The 21,946-nt window shown below is 33.7% G+C and overlaps 1 protein-coding gene across 5 annotated transcripts in view; it reads left to right on the top strand.

The window, feature by feature from the left end:
- The window catches only part of LOC132701747 (1-phosphatidylinositol 4,5-bisphosphate phosphodiesterase epsilon-1-like), a 313,515-nt gene that overhangs the window by 53,708 nt on the left and 237,861 nt on the right, over positions 1-21,946 (top strand). For all 5 annotated transcript variants that reach the window (XM_060669913.1, XM_060669908.1, XM_060669912.1 and 2 more), the window contains exon 2: positions 3,926-3,956. The gene's annotated coding sequence lies outside the window, so the exon portion shown is untranslated. The remainder of the gene's footprint in view (positions 1-3,925; positions 3,957-21,946) is intronic.

The raw sequence follows: 21,946 nt of genomic DNA, 5'->3' as shown, positions 1-21,946 counted from the left end.
CATCTTAAAAGTCTGGTTTATCGTTACAGTTATAGTTAACACTGTAGGAGATCGTATAAGAGCTTCCTGCGATGTAATAAATATTTGAGGTATGCGCGGCAATATGAAGAAATAAGCTGAAGCGTTTATCTTTCATGGTGGAGGACACTTTCAAAAACTTATCTAGTTTCTATGTTCTACTTTTTTTCAAAAAGGTTGTTATTAATTTATTGCCAGACAATTTCCTAAAATCTCTTTTGTTGAAGGACCCTAGTTAGTAACTAAAAACTAGTTGCTTGGTTTTAGATAGATATTTTATTTTTCACAAACAAAAGTTCTTGATTTAACAAGTGCAGTGGCGACTTAATTAATCAAAATATTATTTTCTAATAGACAGTCAGTGGCACGCCATTGATTTCCTTAAAAAAATAATACCATTTGTATTCATTTATGAGCAGATTTGATCTCTTATTTTATTTTATTTTATCTTAAGACGTTTTTATTTTTTAAATAAATAAAAAAATCAAGAAATTAAATTTCTTTAGAATTGATTGGAGGTTGTAAGAATAATTTTTATTTTACGAGAAATCAGTAGCGTACCATCAATGGCTGTCAAAATTCCGTACGCCCGTCACCGGTGTATGTTAAAAAAGTGGTGGTACACTAAAGTAATATTACAGATTTTAAAAAAATATATTTAATTTTTGAAAGCTTTATCACCTGTATCTCAAAAGTTAAGACGTTAGGACATATGTTCATATGAAGTTTTATTTTCAAAATGTACCCAAAAACTGCACCTTTAATTATTGACAATAAATTAGAAAACCCCCTGCATGTATTATTTATCCCATCAATGAGTGAATAGTAGAGAGTAGCCGACAATGGACTCTGAATTTAGTAGCTGCAAACCGCGCATTTTGACAATGCTACAAATATTCAGATATTGGTTATGTCACAACAAGGCATAAGAAGCAGACTTGAAGTTTGTTGTTCCCGTTATCAAGATCCAACTCGATTAACCATGCAGGAATGTATGCATGCATGAGCGTTAATGAATAAAATTAACAATGTGTTTTCTACCAGAACTCATGCTTTGCCCGACTGGAATAAAGCTTTAGAAGCAATGTGTGATCTCGAGTAAGATTTTCCAAGACTTAGGAAAAAGTTGTAGAGATTCTTCTAACAATATCTACGCCGGAGTATTACGCGTGATGTTGGTCATAATTTAGCGTATAAAAATAAGGGAAAAAGACGTATTTTTAAATGTCAGACGGGACAGCGTTTGGGATAAAGAATCACGTCAGAATGGGATATGAAAAATGGGAGAGCAATATATTTCACGCACGTTATTGTTTAACACGACTAAAGGCATTTTTCTTGAAGTAAGGCCGCGGCGATGAGAAATTGAACGGACGAGGAAAATATACTAGGCGAATTTTGAAACAAATCCAATGTTCGCAATCACACTTTCTCTGGTAGGTACACTTTATTTCTTGTGCTCGGGTATTGACTGTACCACATACCGATCACCTAAATGGATTATCAAATCTTCGTGAAGGGTCAAAAATCTTCTGTGACAAACTTCTTAGTTTTTAGAGCGATATCTCGATCCTCCTAACGAACATCAAACTCGTAATCTCAAATATGACAAATACGGCAATTAAAGGAACGACGACAGAAAACTTTTAATATCCAAAAAATATTCCAGAAATCAAGATCTGTCGTGATCGCCGAGAAATTGACACGGACATGAGGGTGAGAGGTTAAAGAAGGAAATATAGAACAAATATTTAGCCTTCTTCCTGTCCAAGGCTATTGCTATAATATCAGTGGGCTCTGTTAATATAAAAAAAGGACAGGACAAAGAACCTTGTTTGGGCCGCAGATAAAGCAACTGTTACTTATCGGGAATTTTGGAGAAAATAACTGGTAAATTTTAAACTAACAGAAAATGTAATTAACTTATCTTATTTTTAATTATTAGAAAACTTTTAACATCACAAAAATATTCCATAAACCAAGACCTGTCATGATCGCTGAGAAATTGACACGGACATAAGAGTGAGAGGTTAAAGAAGGAAATATGGAAGAAATATTTACCCTTCTTTCTGTCCAAGGCTATTGCTATAATATCAGTAGGCTCTGTTAATATTAAAAAAAGAACAGGACCAAGAACCTTGTCTGGGCCGCAGATAAAGCAACTGTTACTTATCAGGAATTTTGGAGAAAATAACTGGCAAATTATTAGAAAACTTTTAACATCACAAAAATATTCCAGAAACGAAGATCTGTCGTGATCGCTGAGAAATTGACACGGACATGAGCGTGAGAGGTTAAAGAAGGAAATATAGAAGAAACATTTACCCTTCTTTCTGTCCAAGGCTATTGCTATATCGGTCGGCTCTGTTAATATCAAAAAAAGAACAGGACAAAGAACCTTGTTTGGGCCGCAGATAAAGCAACTTATCAGGAATTTTGGAGAAAATAACTGCCAAATTTTAAATTCACAGAAAATGTAAATAAGTTATCTTATTTTTAATTATTATTACGATGCAATACATATTCAAAAATGTGCCCTTCTACTTGAATACACATGTTTAGTCTTTTTTATATATTTTCCTTTACGTTCCTTAGCATAGCCGGTGTTATTCTCCTGCACGTGTCTCCATATCTTCTGTTGTTGATCTCTAACGTATGCCCAAAAAAGTAAATCTAGCGGTGTTAAGTCACTTGATCATGGAATCCATTAAATGACTCTACCGATCCATTTCTGTGGGTAATGATTATTTAAAAATTAGCGGAGGGGGGAGCTAAATGTCCGGTCATATTCGTTGGATCTCAATCATATCAACTTCTTGAAGAATTTGAGGTAAATCAGTATGTTGAATAACAATGCATGCTATAACGATAAACTGCACCATTACTGTGAGAAGTTTCTTCATTAAAAAATATTATTTTAGACAAAAAATTGGGATTGCTTCATTGATAAAGGTGCGGAAGTTTACCCTTTGTTAAAAATCATGATTTAGAAGTTCTTGGTGTAGTGCCATAGGGAAGGGATGATGTGTTTTCTAGTGGTGCGATTAACTATTGATTTGGATGCATCACATAAGCTAGTTACTTGACGGCTACTGACCTGGGGATCATTTTTAAATTGAAGTAAAATTTAAAATTCCTTTTCCTCATTGGTAGCATTCCGGTTTACTACTTTCCGTTTTTCATATTCATTAGTAAATTATTTTTTTCCGCCTCACCTAGTATATAAACCATATCAGTTAATTCAGCTTTAGACAAATTCACCCTTAGTTTTTTTTACTGACGTCACAATAAATTTTATGAATTTATTTACTGAGTTGTCAAGTTAAAAATGCGTTAAAATAAATCGCAAAGTATTAAAAATATTTATAAGGCGTATTAAAAGTTGTTTGTTTTTGTAAGATCTTTCAGAAAAAATAAAAATATATATTGAGCCATTCCAAATATCCAAAAGTTCCGCTGCACATATATTTAACGTTAGCTTTGAATAACCTTAGCTTTGAATCCTAGTGATCTACCTTTAAGTATAATGGCTCTGGCGTATTTTTTTTGAAAACTAGTATTTTTTTGGAAAAATTAAAATATTGGAAAAACTATGTACTATTATTTTACAAAATGTTGAAGAATCTTGAAAGGAAATCAAAATCCTGTATAATTTAAGTTAATTGTAAATTGTGTATCCTACCAATCAATCATCCTGTACAATGTTTTTATTTCAACTTTCAGTAAAGTTCGAATTTTTATTGTTTTTTTTTAGGAGACCGCCATTTGGCGTATAAGCCGTTTTAAAATCAAATTTTTACGATGGGTAGAGACTTTATTCAAAGTAATTTCTCCTGGAAAATTAAAAATTATTGCATACTTTCCTGAGAGAATTGTAAAATTTAATTCACTCTCTATTTTATTTCAGGAGTAACGAACCGTTTTTCACTTCGCTCCAGGTAAGTAAATTTTACAATTAGAATTCCGAGAAATTTCGCTTACCTTTCATTTAAAACATTGTTTATCCGCAGACATTTATTAGGCGAGAATCTGGAAATTAAATTAACTGTCTCTCTTGTATATTAAGCCATATATATGAGCATTGTATAGAGAAAATAGATAAAATCTCAATAGAGAAGACATAGAGGAGTTTTTTGTTTTTTTTTTGCATATTTGATATTCCGTCCTTCCTTTTCTCTGCTGAGTAAGATATATACATATATTTAATTTTATTTTTGAGATTGTAGAAATATTGTCATTCTTTGATTAGTAGCTGTTTTCGGATTTAAAAAGCTTTAAAAATATATGCATAAAAAAACAAAATTTTTTGTTTTTAAATTATGTGTACAACTGTTTGAACCATCCCTACCAAATATATTTAACTTTATTTTTGGGAATGTAGAGATATTGTCATTCTTTGATTATTTGTTGTTTTAGGATTTAAAAAACTTCAAAAGTTTGACATTGGATGATTTTTGACATAATCCAACATGATATGCATAAAAAAACAACATTTTGTGTTTTTAAATTATGCGCACAACTGGTAGTTGGGTTTTACAAAGACAGAGGTGTATATGGCTAATCAACATTTTACATATAAAACTTTTTGGCCCTTTTTTGTGCACAAGGACAAGGACAAGTAAACTTTTCACGAAAAAAAGTATCGTAATAGCTGTATTTAGTGTTTGTCTCTGGAAATTTGGCTTTAAACGTTTCGTACATAATCTCGACGTTAAGGCTACTATCTAGATTCTTGTATTCTTTCCTTGAACAATGACTTGTTATAGGAAACCATTCGTAAATATTTCATAGTTTTTGTATTTGTATACGTGTGATGTGAATTATACGCATTACAGTTTTGAAGCATTTTTTAAGTATTGTTTGAAGTTTCAAGTGCTGCACAAAATGATTTCCTAATTGTTTATACCTGCACTTTAATTAGAATTTATTTAAATTTTCAACTATTATATCGATCGCCAATTCCCAACGAAATAATTTATGCTCGCGCGTTTCTCTTTGCCTTTGACTATATCCCCGGTTTCGCGGATTAATTTCTTTGTTTCCGGGACCCGGGATTCGTTGCCGCTCGGAGAAATTGAAAACGTTGAGTTCCCGCGGGAGGAAGCGGGAGTTTTCGCGAGATTTTTGCGCGCGAAAGTCGCTTTGTTCCTTAAATCATTCCCCGAACGAACTTCGACACTGATTGTCGCCCCTAAGGGCTCTCCCGTCAAACTTACTTCTCTAATTGCCGGTCCAAAAACGTCTACGCCACTTAATTAACGGGCGCGTTTCGTTTTTATGAGGAAACCTTCAAATTGTAATACGGAAACGTTTGGTTGAAGTCACCGAGTGAATATACATTTTTTTAGAAGTCGTAGATATATTAAATTTTTAAAAAATTAAATTCTCTTAAATCTAATTTTCCAAAGCCTAAAATCCGTAAACTTTAATCCCCGCATCGTAATTCGAAAAGCAGATAAATGAACACAAGTGTAAATCAGAAAAAAATTTAAGGTTCCTTCATCAACTTAAAAAAGATCCTACATCAGCTATGGAACGGAACCTTAAATCTGTTATTAAGACTTCGCATCTATCAGAATCAATGAAAAAGTCTGGTACTCCTCATAACACTAAAATTCCTCGTCTCTATCAGCTCCCTAAGAATCCCAAAACCTATTGTAAGCACCATTGGTGTTCCAACAAATTATCTAGCAAAGTATCTAGTTTCTATACATTAAAAACCCTTTACAGGGAAAACTTTTAATTCCTTTCATTTCATTGAACAATTAAAAATCATTGCATTAAATCCACACAGTATTCTGGTTAGTTTCGACGTAGAACTCCTCTTCACTGAAGTCGATATTCCTGAAACTCTCAATATTATTTCATATCTACTTAAATCCGAGAATGTGTAACCGAACCTTCTCATCTCAATTGAAGAATGCATACCTGTGACATATTTTTGTTGTAACCGTTGTAACTTGTCTCTCAGGGAACATTAAACAACTAGAATTCATTTATTACCTTGACGTAAACGTATACTTCACTCACCAAAACAGCTGTCAACTAACTTCCGACTTCGACACTTAACCTCCCTTCTCACCTAACCTAATCTAACCTATCTAACATGCCCTGTCCTTCCCCACACTGCCGCACAGATCCATAACATGAATTGACAACAAAAATTCATAAACCACCCAACAAGCGGGTCAGTTACACTGTCAAATTTATGAACAAACGTTGGTAACATCTAAGGCCTTGGGAAGAAAGCCCTCTACACCTTCCATGTAAAACCAAAGTTATGGTTATGGTTATTGTACATTGATAATACTTTTGTTATTTGGCCTCATGGTCAAGAATCTCTCCGAGATTTTCTTGGCCATTTGTACACCCTTACATAGGTTTTAATAATAATTTCCTATTATTAGATATTTTTATCAATAGAAAATCAGACCTAACATTGGAACATTATGTTTACAGAAAAGCTTCACACACCAGTCATCTCAAAAATTATCGGTTATCAACAGAGCCCTTAAAATATCTCAACCCGAGTTATTGAACTCACAATTAAAACATCTTAAATTTGCTCTCCTCTCTAATAATGTCCACAACGTTCCAAAATGAATGAGTTCAAAAGCAACTACTCATTTGCCACTGTCATCCTTCCTTACATTCAAAAAATACTGACCACATATCAAATGTTTGAGATACTAGGAGTTTATAGAGTTCGATGAATATGCGGCAAAGAATACATTGGAGAGTCCGGACGAAAAAATATCAACTAGGCTCAAAGAACATGAAAGAGCCCTAAGATTACGACAAACAAACTCATCAACAGTTGCCGAATAGAATTACGAAAGCGAACATCAAATCTTATTAGATAAAACTAAAGTAACGTGTAATTAACTTTTCTATCAAAGAAAAATCCAAAAACCTAGAAGTCTTTAATTAACCAAACAATCTTAACCGCGATTCACTCCAGTATGCCAGACAATGTCCGTTCCCCCTTCCTTTTGCTCCGCCTCCCTCAAACAATATATAAGCATGTACAGAGTAGAATGCGATCCTGCGAGCCGGTTTCAGTTAAACTCTGATTGATGAAACGTCAGCATGTTCGATTCATGAATAACTGACGCAGGAGGAATTCAGAAGAGTTGTAAATAGTGTTACAGTAGCCTGTGGAAGTGGAAGTGAAAGAATGAGCTAATGCTTTATTTATTTCTGTTGCCTGTCAAATGAGATTGCTGTCGAAAAATCGTCGCCGTGCTTGGCGAGTTCGTCGTGCGTAGCGCGAACCACCTTTGCATTTCAAAAAGAAGTCGCGCCGCTGAACCTGAAACCTGAAACTACTTCTCCACACAATTTACGATACTGTTTAAACCAAATTATTCCATGTTTTATATTTTCTCATTTGCGGTTAATAATTTATCCTGGAAAACTGTTTTTTTTACATACTTTGTACATAATCCAAAAAATGCCTGAGGTAAAAGTTATAGCCCCCGATCTCCCACGTTTCCTTTTTATATTAATTTTTCCAGTAGAGTAAATTGTTTTCGAGAAAACATTTTTCTGAAACCATGCAGTACGCCGTAATAGTAAATGACGACGTCGCACCTACATTGAGTGCAAGATATAGCCAGTGTCAAGTGGACTTAAATACAAAAAATGTAGGTTTCGATGTGGCCTTTATTACTGTGCAAACCAAATTGTCATATTTTATACGAATTTTGATTTACGCCTAACAATTTAATGCCGTAAAGCACAATTTTCAGGGTCTTTTAGATTTTTGTCTATAATTGAAAAACCCTGTATATAATCGAAAAAATGCTTAAAATGAAAGATATGTTCAGAGAAGAGAAAGTTAATTTCGCAGAAAATATTTTTTTTCTGGAATCCAAAATATCCCGAAAAATAACTTCAAAATTTTCTTAAAAATATTTCAATTTTTTTTTGGACCTTTGCAAACGCGGTTTTTAATTTTTTCTAAACTTCCCCACCTTCCAGCACCCCCCCCCCCCCCCCCAATTTCAATAGGTTCCGTCAGGCGATCAAACGCTATTCGCCTGCAATTTTCACATATCTTTTAAAGGGAAGAAAATTTGAAGTGTCTAGCTCAAAACGTTCGAACGCTATCGTCGAAAAATCCTGCAAACAGAGAACGGAGAACGTACAGACAACAAAACAATTTTTTTCCATGCTGAGTCGTTCTGTAGGTACCAACAACGGTAGCAACTACCGTTGCTGAGTAATAAAATGTTTATACGAAAAATTCGATTTCATCGATTTTCGTAACAACTAAGTTAGAATGTCTTCAGGTAAAGTCTGTTCGTAGATATAAGAATGTGACTACCTAATACGAATTAAGGAAAGACCTGGGCAAGCTGTACTTTGCTTAGAATTTAATTATTTGGGGTTTTGTTAGGAAAGATACTAAACAATATTTATTTATTTATGTATTTATGTTTAAATCTTAAATAAAATTACAAATTATTTTTTTTAACTACTTAAATTACTTAAAATTATTCACATAATATATCAGTATCACTATCGCTATCATTGCCTGTTCTAATTATTATTTGCAATATGGATTATATACGATTGTTCTGTTTTTCTGTATGTTTAACAGAATTTGCCCAACTTTGTGGAGGGATATTAAAAATTTCGGATTCTATAAGTTTGAGGAAATTGGAGTTAACACGGGGGAATACATTGTTACGACGAATGGCAGATTTCAGTTGGTGCCACACATGTTCAATGGGATTAAATATACAGTAGAAGCCTTAAAACTGTATGCCCTAGATTTTTTGCATAATTATCACAGACGTATTCCTTTTGTAGGTTCAAGCTTTGTAGAACCTCAATTAATTGCTTTTTGGTATAATCTTCGTGAAAATAAATGTTGTTATTATACATGTAGTTTTGGATTGTTGCTTTTGTGTCACATGAGGAAGGGGTTTTAGTCAACTGTCTACTGTGATCACTTGCATTGTCCATTACAATGACGCTATTAACAGGAATGTTTGGAACTAGTTTGTTTTTAAACCAACTTTCAAATAAATCAGCGGTGGTGTCTTCATGGTAATCCAGAGAAGAATTTTTAATATTTTTCGCAGACAGAGAAAGTCCATTTGGAATCCAACCATCTGCATGCAAATTAGTTATTCTTCTACCTCTTTTTGATGGCGCCTTTGTTTTACACTTATTAGTTGAGTCAACCCAACCCTTTTTCGGGGTATCATAAGTGTAATCAGGTTTCATCCAAGTAAATAATTGGCCTTTGTTGTTCTCTGTAAATCCTAATTTGTTCTAGATATCCCAGTCGCCCTTTGTCTTGCCTTTTGTCAGTTTTTTTATATCTAAAACCCATGTGTTGAATACACTTCCATAAGGTAGTTCTGCCATATTTAACACCGGGTTAATCTTTTTCAAGCCCCTAATTAAGATATCTAATGGAGGCACGCTTTGTTCCTCGTATAACTGGTAAATTTTACGCCGTATTATGTGTTGATCACTTTCATCTACACTCGAGAAAATGTCAGCATCTCTTCTTTTTTTCCTCGCTGAAATGGGATTATTCAAAATTTTCCATACAGTTGATGTTGGAATTTTAGTCAATGTGGTCGTTTCTTGTAAAGATGCTTGCTTGCTGGCACCACGTTCAATGAGAGTTAAATAAACATTATTTATAACTTCCTTAGTCTCAATAGAATAGTGTTTTCTACATTTGGACGGGAGCGTCTCCGCACATATTTTGCATAATTCGCACACGATTCAACACAAGCTGTATTACACACGAAATAAGAATGATTACTAATAAACTTAAACTAAGTAGTATACCAAACCAAAGAATAATAAATACAGGTAGGTATAAAATTATTTTCTATTACGGACCACAATTTTACCTGAATTTAAATTCCGAAATTTTAGGTAATTATCTTGTTGCATTGTATGTTAATGACCACCCTTGGATAATCCCATTCAAAGCAATTGGTCACTTTCTTATATCTATGAACAGACCATACCAAAGTCGTGATCCTATTCGCAACAATTTCTACTTGCGTTTTAGATTAACTCTAATTAACTTTTTACGTAAGAGTCTTCTTATATTGTATGTAATTTTTAGAATTTTTAGGAGTTCACATAGGACCAAAACATCACTTAATGTAATATTATGGTTTTGTCAGTTTGATAACTTGACTTGTATCCCAAGAGACCCAAAAAATATATGAACGAAGGGTTAAATTATCATTGAATGAATAATTTAAATTATACGCGAAGATTTGTGACGGGATTTGATAACCGCGGAATAAATCGAACATCGATCTATGAATACGTCAGCCTTGACGCCCGAGAGTGTCGCGACGACCGCCGCGACGACGATCTAATTGTTTGATTGGCGCACGTGCTGACCCCGAAAGAAAAACAAAAGGCGCTGCCCCAATCACCTGCGGCGAAATTTGATTATCCCCGCGAACTCGTTTAACCCGATTACAAACGGTACCAAATTCGGTTACCGTTAACCCCTCGTGTTATTTGTAGCTTAATTAAGGAAATTTCGCGACCCTTTACCGTACGGAGTGTTTGCGCTCTTCATTACCGATCTCTGACGTCGAAGCCACCAACCAATCTCTTCCGATGATTCTTCTTGGTCGCCTTTGTTTTTAATTGGTTTAGTTGCCTTCGTATTTTCAGGAGATTAATTCGGTCATTGATTTTAAATAGTAATAAAGATCTAGGCGACCATTAAATGAATATCAATTTTTCTATTATTTAATTATAATACTACAAGGTAAAACCGGGTGTCCCAATAAGAACAACAAGGTACCGCCGAGTATCCTACTCTCTTGAAATCGTTTCGCAGTCAGGCGTAATAAAATAAATAGATGATAGTTAATTCAGAAAAATTTATATACATGAAAAGATTAATACAAAAAGTACGTGGTTCATAATATTAAACGGTAGAGAAATCATCAATTGAGTTCCATCTCGAAATTATCGGTGATACCTCTCAAAAAGTCCAGGATATTCCGGTTTTCAAAGTCGGTTAAGAAGCGGTATATCCTTTCGTCAGCTTTTCTATATTTCCTCATCTTCTTAGGCGGTTCGTGGCCTGCAACGATTTGTTCTAAATGCAAATCTAGGCCCCTCTGGATTTTTCTCAACGAATCGATGCACCGCCATATTGTTGGGTGGTCCATCCCCAGTTCCTTTTGCAGTCTTCTGTTCGCCGCTTCTGAGTGGTGAATACGGGAGGGCGCCTCATTTTTCCTCCTCTTCCTGTTCTGCCAACGTAACTGTCTTCAAACCAATCCTGGCAGCTCGTTTGGTAGATCGTTCGAAAGCTGAGCAACCGCGTTGTCCAACTGGTTGGGTGGAACATATGGCACATTCAGAATCATTCTATCTTTTAAGGCAAAATCGGGTTCGTTGTTACGCCTTGTAGCTTGAGGAAATTCTTCTTGAAAGGAGCTGACTGCTGCTGTTTCGAAATCAAACAATATGCGTTTCTAGATTCAGTCCTTTCATATTAGGAGTGTATGTACGTCCGCTTGGTCTTGTTTGGTACGAGACCATAAAGTAGGATTACATCCGCTTTATAAACTTCCGCCAGAACTACATATACGTGTGAAAATAAGGCAAATTTGAAGGTTCCGTCTACGTAAAAAGTTGTTTGTTTCAGAAATCTTTAAATAAATGATAACAACAATAAGTAGACGTACAAGACTGAAAAAACAACAGTAGTTTACGGCAAAACACGAAAAAATCCTAAAATAGATGCGAAACAAACGCAATGCTCTGTTCTCTTCCAAAAATCAAAATCCTTTCTTCCACGGAACCACTATCTGTTAGTAAAAACCTCTCCCCTGTAGAATTTGCGCTATACACTTTGTAATTATCAGGCAAAATCATGTCAGCCAAAGATGCGGGTGCGGGTGGCGGTGATTTGATTTGGTTGCGTTGCCTCCTAACAATTTTCTTCAACTAACCAAAACTAAACAGGCTTGGGGATGGTGGGCTCTGAGCAGCAACCTGAGCCGTGGGTTCCTGAGATTCTTCAGCTCAGAATTTTCCCTCTATTCACCTCTATTGTGATGGCCTTGCACTTGTATTTTTGTTCACATCTGTGGAATTTGGACTAGCTGATCGCTACTCAACTTATGGAACACATATGAGAAGCCCAATTTTGGTTTGCCGCGTATGCTATTGACTCGGTTAACTCGGTTTCTCGTTTTTGCGAAAAAAAAAAATTCTTAGAAATTTTAAGAATAAAGGTAACAGTTAGAGCCGAATCATCCATTTACATGATTTACCAACGGTATATCCTTCATTTACCTAGGTTTCGTCCGTTTAAATTTCTCTTTTCCTTTCGAAACTTTCCAACTGCTCTCAAATATCGTCATCGCCAGCAGATAATTTCGTATTTCTCTATTAAAAGTAATTTTCTGTTTTTAGAAACAATTCAATCCGGGAAGTTATTTATCCTCATTTATTACAGTTTTATTTTCTTTCTGTACTTCTCCTTGGTAACCTGATGGGGTCTCGTTTATCCTCGTGCACAAGTCCGTGTATATACTCGATCACATTTACATATAATAATAATAACGTTTATTGCTAACAGCATGAAAAATTACAACAGATAGTATAAATAAATCCAGGCAAAACCCAGGAACTGTTAAAGCCTCATTTAAAAAGAAAAATCGTTTTTCCAGACAACAGCAAATAAGCCTTGTATAGTAGGTAAATAAACAATAAATATCCAAGAGGGCAGGAAAAAGGAAAAGGTAGGAATAAGAAGAGGAGAATAGGAAAAGTTCAACAAAAATGAACAAGCATTGCAAGACACTACTGTTTGAGAAGACTAAATTTAAACTTAGCTCCAAATGTATGGTAGGCACCACCGTCACCAGAGCAATCCAGAGAGCAACATTGTTATAATATGACCTTTTAAATACTACCTTTCTGTGCTGGAGTACAGTCAACAATCCCCTATTATGCAAATTAATAATAATAATAATAATAATAATATTAATAAAGGGCCTTTATTCGGTTTCGAAGGAGATATCTTACAAAATATATAACGGTGGGGGCGGCATCCAACATAGTTGCTCTCATGCGACCCCCTAAAGCGAGCATATGACACTAATTATAAATTAAAATATAGCATATAAATTACACAGACATTCATTCAAAAAAATTGTGAAAAAAACATTTTTAATAACTTTAACACTGAATTCAAAAAAGAAATACATATACACAATTTGTTAGTTACTAGTTTTATTATGATAAATGTATTGTTTTGGTTAGTTTTGATTGAATGAAGTTAGTGAGGTGATTGATCTCAGTTGGAGAGAGAGTTTGTGGTAAGCCTTGATAGCATTGTACGTGAAACTGCGCTGGAACTGTGCTGAAGTATGTTTTGGAACGGTAAACAGCCCCCTATGGCGAGAATTAACTAAATGAATATCGGATCCACGAGTAAGTTTGTCAAAAAGATACGTCGGACGTTGGACGTTAATTAAGAATAAAAGCTGCGATTTAAAACGTTCGTCTAATGTTAGCCAGCGAGAATCCTTCAGGCTAGTAGATGTGTGATCAAATTTACGAATGTTGTATGAGAATCTGAGACAGGCATTCTGAAAACGCTGAAGACTAACCTTGTCCTTTTGAAGTAGGGCAGGCCAGTAAACTACCATACAGTATGAAATTGAGGAGAGAATTAAGGAATCCGTAAGTTTCTTAATTGCTGCGTACAGTAGAGAATCCGAAGCTTGTCAAACGATTTCTGGATCAATGAGGCTACGTGATCTTCAAAGCGCAGATTATTATCCAAATGCAGACCCAGATTTTTGCATTCGGCAACCAGCATTTAAGTAAATTTTGGCAGCGTCTAGACTAATTATTTTTTCTTTATCTTTACCAAAAATTATAACTTGCGTCTTATTTTCGTTAAGTTACACACCATGCTTACTAGAAATATAACTGAGAGCAAGTAGGTCACTGTTTATATTATTAAAGGCGGTATTAATTTGAGAGTAATTAAGCCCATGGACGTTTGCTCTAAAGGAAATTTTATTAAACGGATAGCGAGGTGACTTATTTTTAATGATCTCGAAATAAAAAGACGCCAAATGCAAATGAAAGTTACTTGTTGAGCCGGCAAGCAGTTCGGAAAAAAATTGAAATTTTTTGGCGTCTTTGAATTTCATAAATCAAGCATGAGTTTTAAAGTTTTTGGATTAGGCAAGGGCTGTGAACACTAGAACACTGGTTGAGCTGCAACAACACGATAGAGTCGCAAAGCAGCCTCTTGGTCTCTTGTGATAAGTAGTATCTACAAGAATGAATTAGTTTTAATGTAACATAAGCTTTTTCAGTTTTTCAGTTACATGCTGACGGAAACGAATATTGAAATTTAAGAATAATAAGAATACTGGAATTATAAAATTGTTAACAAAAGCTGATCTTTTGAATAGATGATCCGTAGCAAGATCATAGAAGTTATTGAAAACAAAATTTATATTTTCATTAATTTTGCCGAATGTCACTCTCATTGAAAGCTGTGTATAGTTGGTTATCGTCAGCATAAAGATAATAATTAAGGTGATTTAGCTACACGTGAAACTGGGAAGTATAAATGGTAAACAAAAGACCCAAAAGGCTGCCCTGCGGAACACCTGAAGAAACGGCAACCCAAAGTGAACATATGTCCTCTACTATAACTCTCTGTGTTCTATTAGATAGAAAGGACTTTAATCTAGCAATCCTAATACCGAGATTTTGTTTTCATTTTGTTGATGTTTTGGTGGGAAAGAGCTGTGAGCAGATTAAGAATGATAATTCTAATTTTAAACACTAAAGCTTTAAAGGTAGGTCAACTACTAAAACCAGTAAGTTTTACTGTTCTTTGATATAAGAAGCAGAGCACAGTAAATTAATACTAATATCGGCTAAAAATGCCCCTCCAGATCATCCAATTTTAGTGCTACTACAGTTATTCCTACCACTAATATATTCTGACAAAGAAACAACTCTTGCAACCTCACTATCTAGCCTAACTGCAACTCTAACTAACTGTACGTTCAGTTTAGAACACTATAGTAATATTATGAGTTTTTTTTAGAATTATATCAGTATGTAAGAGAGAGACACGTCCATATTTCTAGACGTCTTATTCTTTGGTTAAATTTGCCTCACTTGTGTTAATAAATAGCGATTTTCGCGTAGTCGAAATGTTGATTGTATCGCAGCGTCGACTCTATAGAGATGGTAGTAATAATGGTCGCCTCCGAAATCTGGAACGTTATTATTCTGTAATAGTCGCAATTATGACGAAATTCTGGGAATAATTCGAGAAATATACAAATCGAACGAACGCCCATTCACTAAAACTTTGTCCCGAGTCTGAAACACGAATCGTTTATTCAAGATTTCTGCACCGTCGAACAAACTTTGAAGTCGGGCGTACTGTCGCCGACATAGGTGAAATTATACCCATTCCTGTTTTGTTATTGTTTGTGTTTTACTAACCAGTTTATGGGCAAGTTTTTGAAGTATAGTTACAGCTGACTCTAAAGCTTGGCTCGGATGAAAGTGCCAATTAATTAACAATTTTTTAACTTATTTGTAGGTAACATAAAAAAAACTTGCAATAGAGTTTATTTTCTACGGAAATAAGGTTATCTAACCCTAACTCAAGAAAACTGTGATCGATAGAAAAAAGGTGAATTGGATTATATGCAACATTCAGGCACTATCATTTTAATGCCACCAGAAGCTGCACTATCAAAAACGCATTTAGCAAAAGTTGTGGAAATATCAAAATTTTGGTTGCACGTTAAACTTCTCCTAAAAGAGCAGCCCAGTAATACATAAAAGTGTTATCGAAATAATTGTCTCTGTCAAAGTATTTTTTATGATTTAGTACAAATTTTAGATAATAAGGCTTTTCCATATTGACTTTTGGCAATCTACTTCGTCCGTCCCGAGTCTGTCCATACTCTTAACTCCATTTCAAAATTGAAACATTTATATGGTTATTTGAATTCTGAACACTCATATTTCATTTCAAGACCTTCTGTTTAGCGCTTACGGTTCAACTAAATTACTCCTGCACGTTGTTATGCTGTTATATTATTTAAAAAAACCAATATGAATTATTCAACACTAAAACACGAAATTGCAGCTGAGCGTAATTGAATAATCAACACAAAAGGTCACGTGGGATCATAACTTTGTCCCGAATTTTCATTGGTTAGCACAACGTCACTGGGAGCTTGATTTGCCGGGATTCCTAACCAAATACCGTTTGTGTTGTGTTTTTTCGGTCTTCTTAAAATTTCAGTGCTTTTTTGTGGGTTGCATAAATTATTTTTCATCAAAATGCGGTGTTCTGTAGCTGGCTGCAATACAGATAACGGGTTAAAATATAATAAGTATAAAAACAAGTATTTGCCCAAATTTAAACTATTAATTTCAAATATAATTCTAAAATAATTAACAACTTTTTGGGCCTGTCGCACTGTGGGCCCCATGCATAAACTAGGTTGCAATAGATCATTATTAAAAATGCAAAATTTGTCGATGTTTTTAAATTAAGAACATACTGAAACATGTAAAAACAGTATTGCTTTCTAAAAATGTTTTTCCAAGAAGTTTTTATAAAGGCACATTATCATATGTTTAAAAGAAAGTTTATTTTTATTGCAATCGCTTCAATAAAATAACGAAGTTTTCGTACTTTTTCAATGGCTTAGTAGGCCTTGAAAACAAATGCCGCTTTAAGTATATGACAACTGTCCTGTTAATTAGTTTAGACCTGTAAATGCAATGTAGAATGTTTGTGTTGTGAGTTAAAAAAAATGAAGGCCAACGAGTGACAAGCAAAAATATACATTTTTTATTAGGCAAAAAAAAAAACTGTTAGTCAAAAATGTTGCAAATAATCGCAAAGCTTATGCCAGTTAAAAATGTCAACCTCTGAGTGATAAAAATATTAACAATTAATATGCTCTTAAAGTTGTTTATCGCATGTATTGCTTGCGCAATGAGTCAATTATAATGCATTATTTTTATACATATTGATTTAATTTTATATACACGTTTAAACTCAAAATTGCAAGACTTCTTTTGTTTTTTCGTTTTTAGAAATGTACGAAATATCGAAAAAAACGTTGTTTCAATTCTGGAGTGTTTCTAGTAAGAAAAACCTTGTAGAAGACATATTTAAAATATTTAAGTCTTTACTCGTGGTATTATATGCCCATAACCGTCCACAAACTGCTGTACCATACCACATTATTAAACATTATGTTGTGCCTATTGGGCAGCTATCTGAAGAGGCCCAAGAGGCACGTCACAAAGATTGTCGACGATATCGCGGGCATCACACCCAAAAAAAAATCGCGCATTGCCACGAATAAAGTCTTGATGCGAATGTTATTAGTGTCCTCTGACCCCTTTATAGCCAGTTACCGACAAAAAACTGTCAGACCAAAAAAACTACTATCACCTGATATATTGGCTCTACTTAAAAGCCCAGAGCTTCCATACCTTACAAAAAATGACTATTTTTCGGAGACCTCAGAATATGACTGTGAGTGTATGGGTAGTGTCATGACAGCGAGAATGACTAAAATTATAATTTATCTAGTGGGTTTCTCTCTGTCAAAAGGTTATTTATAAGCCAATTCTAAGGCTTTTTCTTTTCCTTTAAGACTTTGTGTTTTGTATGATCTCTTGCTTGCTGTGTTGTTTTAATAAAATAGTTATATTTTCAATTAGTTAATTTAATTTAGGTAAATAGTTCATATATTTGGAATTTGTTAACTAGTATGTTTTCTGTTTCCTTAAGAACAGTTAAATTATTTCACCTGAGTGCAGAAGCATTTTGAATAAAACTGCGCAGTAATTTCAAAATGTTTCCAATTTTTTTTATTTTAGTTTTGGAATATTTTTAAAATATACTTCGAAAAATACTAATGTGGCAACGCTGGAAACTTGAAAAAAAATTGTATTATTATTTACCGGCAATGTATAATAATAATAAATAATTAAAAATTTAAGGTTTTTAAGTAACTAGAAAATAATCGAACTAATGCAACCTAGCTTGGGCAATGGGCCCACAGTGTGTCGGTTACGAGGTCCTGCCTTTCTACCATCGACATTTCTAAATTATGGCAAAGGTTTACTCGATATGAGTACAGTATTCAATATACAGTCGTTTTTAAATTTTAGTCCTCTACTGGAATAAGTAGTTTCTATACTTAATGACATATTTCTTTTTCTTGTTTTAAATAAAAGTGTTTGACTTTCAGGAATACTTAACACCTCCATTATTAAGTTTTAGAAAAAAATGTGTTTCAAAAATACTATAAGTTAAATATATCTAATTCAAAACCAATTTTTGAGTTATAAAAACATATTTTCCCATATTAATATTTTGTAAATTTGGGAATGTTTTGTTATTACTTTGTTATGCAATTGCTGATTCTCCTCTAGCGAGGATTCTACAATGAAAGGTGAGAAATACATTATCGTTAATACAATAAAAGTCTTTTTTTTTTCTGCCCCAGTTGGAACCGCGATACATGTTGTTCGAAGATTTATTTTAGCCTATAAAATCTCTATTCTAGCAAAAAGGAAATGTGTTTTAAGACTCTTGTTCATAATTCCCATTTTATTCCCCTTTCAAACTGTACATTTACACACTACAGGATCAGTTAGAATACTGGATTCAGCTTCAAAGGAATTTTTATCTTGAACAAGGAATCAGCCAGAGGTGTATATTATCTCTTCAACTACATAACATATACGGTGAATTCATCATGAGAAGGTCGCTAGAAGCATGGGCTAGGCTTTGTAGATGCACTTATGTACTGATACACTACTCGCCATCAGTCAAGAAGAGTAAATTAATAAGAAAAATCATCCATGATATTATACTCCCTAATGGGGGTCAGTAGTGAATAGAGAGAGATAGAATATTACAGAAAAATACTCAAAAAAAAACAAATTTCCTTAACATTCGCAGATCATTTTAAAAGCACCTATTAATGTTTAATAAAAAGATACCTAATCCATTATTATAATTGATTTTTACATTAACTTACAAATCTTATAATACTTTTTATAAATCAAAGCGTAACGATTTTTTTATATGTTTCTGTATATTTGGTTTCTACAAATATAATATGAACTTGCTTTTTACCCTAATCAATTATAATTAACAAACTTTAGCAATTGCACTGTAAACAAATATCATATCCCCTAAGTATTCCGCGTCAAATTCAAAAAACAATCGACGGTGCTCGCCGAAAAATCCAATATCGGGAACTAATCAATCAACCAGAAAACATCTGCTAAGGTAAAAACACCGAAAACCCATTCGGCGGTTGACGTACATTTTGAAACGATAATTTGTTAAGCCAAATGTTGCGGCAAAGCAAAAAAAAATGACGCACAATTTGGAAACGATGACTATTACTTTTTGACTTCGCGAGCGGTATAGATATCCTCGAAATACAAAAAAGTAACCTATCCAACTGAAATTTAAAATAAAAACCATACAATTTGCCATAATATACTATTTGAGAGTACCCTGCTTCACGATGAGAAGTAAAAGCGGTTTATCTTGTTTGGGAGTTTAACGATTTCATTGGGTTATCGTATTTTCCTTTGGTAGAGATGGATAGGCTATGTATAGGGTGGCCCGTTTAAGAGAAGCCCATACCTTAATGAAAATGAAAATGAAAATTTTTTTTAAAGTTACACCCTGTATATTATTGGAATTTCGAAGAACCACTTTAATAGCAATTTTAATTATACAACATAGTTCGGGTCTCTGACTTACCGTTTTGTCTAAATTGGCAGATAAATAAAATAAAAATAAAAATTAACTAAATTGCTGTAAGATTTAAATGATTAAGATTTGAAACTGTGAATTGGCTCCTTATCAACTTGTTCACAACGGTTTAAGAGCATTGTTGAACAGAATATTAGCTTTGCACAATGTTGCCAAATTCCGCAAATTCCTTATTTCTACGTTTAAAGGTCTACGGGAAATGACTACAATAAATTAACACTACTTACAAGTATAATTAATGAAATTAGGTTTTCAATACGTTGGGATGTGTGGCGTTTATGTGGTCCAGAAAAGTCGATTTTTTTAACCGTTTTATTCCTGACTTCCAGGCACTATAAAATACTGGAACCGAAGCCTTGCTGTAAAGAAAACAACATATCACGACAAGGAATATCTCTATTAAGTGAATAGATAAAAACTTTACTTCCAATTGCTACTTCTTAAGTGTTTCTTCAAATTCTGTCGTATACCGTTGTAGGTCGGGATCTTCTAAATATCGGACAGTCAATTTTTTTCAAATTTGAATTTTCAAAAATGATCCATGACGATCGGGTCGTCGTCTCTCGTTGTTGTGGAAAATTATATCAAGCCCGGCGGTCGCGTTTAATTTTGATGCACGGTTAATGGTTTTTAGGTACAATCTCGTCAAGAGAATCCGATATTGTCGGCTATCAATATAACAGAATATCAACGCTAAGCGAATTGCGAGTTTCCCAATATTAGCTTACCGGGAAGTCATTTTCTACTTGCAAATTACGACCAGCCGCGGGGTAAACCAGTTTGGTACCCCGCAAAAAGTCTAAAAGTGTGCACGTTTTCTGTTAAATTCGTTTGTTATTGCTAATCCACTTATCGTAATACTGAGACTTGAGACACGTTTATTTTATATGGATAATATTATAAACCTTAATGGACAAATCACACGAACAACAAAAATCATTAACAAAACAAAACAATAACAAAAATAAAAAGCCATTCAAATGAAAGAAAAGAAATAAAAATCTATATGTCAGCTTAGCCTAGCTTTTTGATACATCAACAGGAAACATTTTTAGGATCGTTGAAAACTAAATAAATATTACACAATCTCGTGAGAATCTTAGAAGTAACAGAAAAGTTTACCAACATTTGATCTATAATGGACTAAATTTATTATCGAGCTATATTAAACAATATTTTAAAATTGTTTAAGTTTTATCCTTGAATAATAAGTGGTACATTTCCTATATCTATTGGTTGGTTTCGGCCATACTTTTTCTCTTTTTTGTAATTTTTTGGTAATTTTATCACCCCACCAAGAAACACATGAAACAGCGTTTTTTACTATTATAGTTAAAACCTTTCATCACTATCGCCCATTTTCAGAATCTGATAGGATATTTTCAACTTTAGTTTTAATCTATATGTACTAATCCTCATTTCCAACATGTAGTAACCAAATAGACAAGTTTTTAGTTATTCCAACGCTAAACTCCTAATCTAATTAATTAACCATAAATTGCTACGTACAAAATTTAAAGAAAAAACGCAATAAAATTACACAAACGTAAAATTTCGAAACTGTTTTTAAGATAACAGCATACAACCATACATTTTTGAAAAACCTGCTTAATATACAGGATAATCCATTTAAAAAAATTCAGTTCTGACCTGACATTTATTCTCGGGGCGCCACTGTGTTTTATTCAAAAAGTGACACGAGCAAAGGTTGTTGTGTTTATATTAACGTTATTAAATAGAAAATTTTTGGGTTTATATTTAACTTTGTTTTTTACGTCAGTCAATATTATTTCTGTGGACTCAGTATCTTATATTACCCGATTTTTCATGACCTCATTTACGAAATAAGATTTATCATACAATTGGGTTTTAAAACTTCAACTTGTTTTTTCGTAGAACGATTTTCAAAATAAAGGTCATGCTGACCAAGGATATATAGCAATACCTTTTCAGCTAAAGTGCTATGATAACTGGCATTATCATAAACTGTTACCGTTAAACGAGTTATCTTACGGTGTTAAAATTAAATAAGAAACTCAAAAAAATATCCTAATCTACGTTTTATATACCTATAAAAATAAAACTTCA

The sequence above is a fragment of the Cylas formicarius genome, unplaced genomic scaffold (genome assembly GCF_029955315.1).
Source record: "Cylas formicarius isolate icCylForm1 unplaced genomic scaffold, icCylForm1.1 PGA_scaffold_5__7_contigs__length_24384050, whole genome shotgun sequence".
Taxonomy (NCBI): Eukaryota; Metazoa; Arthropoda; class Insecta; order Coleoptera; family Brentidae; genus Cylas; species Cylas formicarius.
Note: the sequence above shows the minus strand (reverse complement) of the source record. Positions and strands in the feature narration are given on the sequence as shown.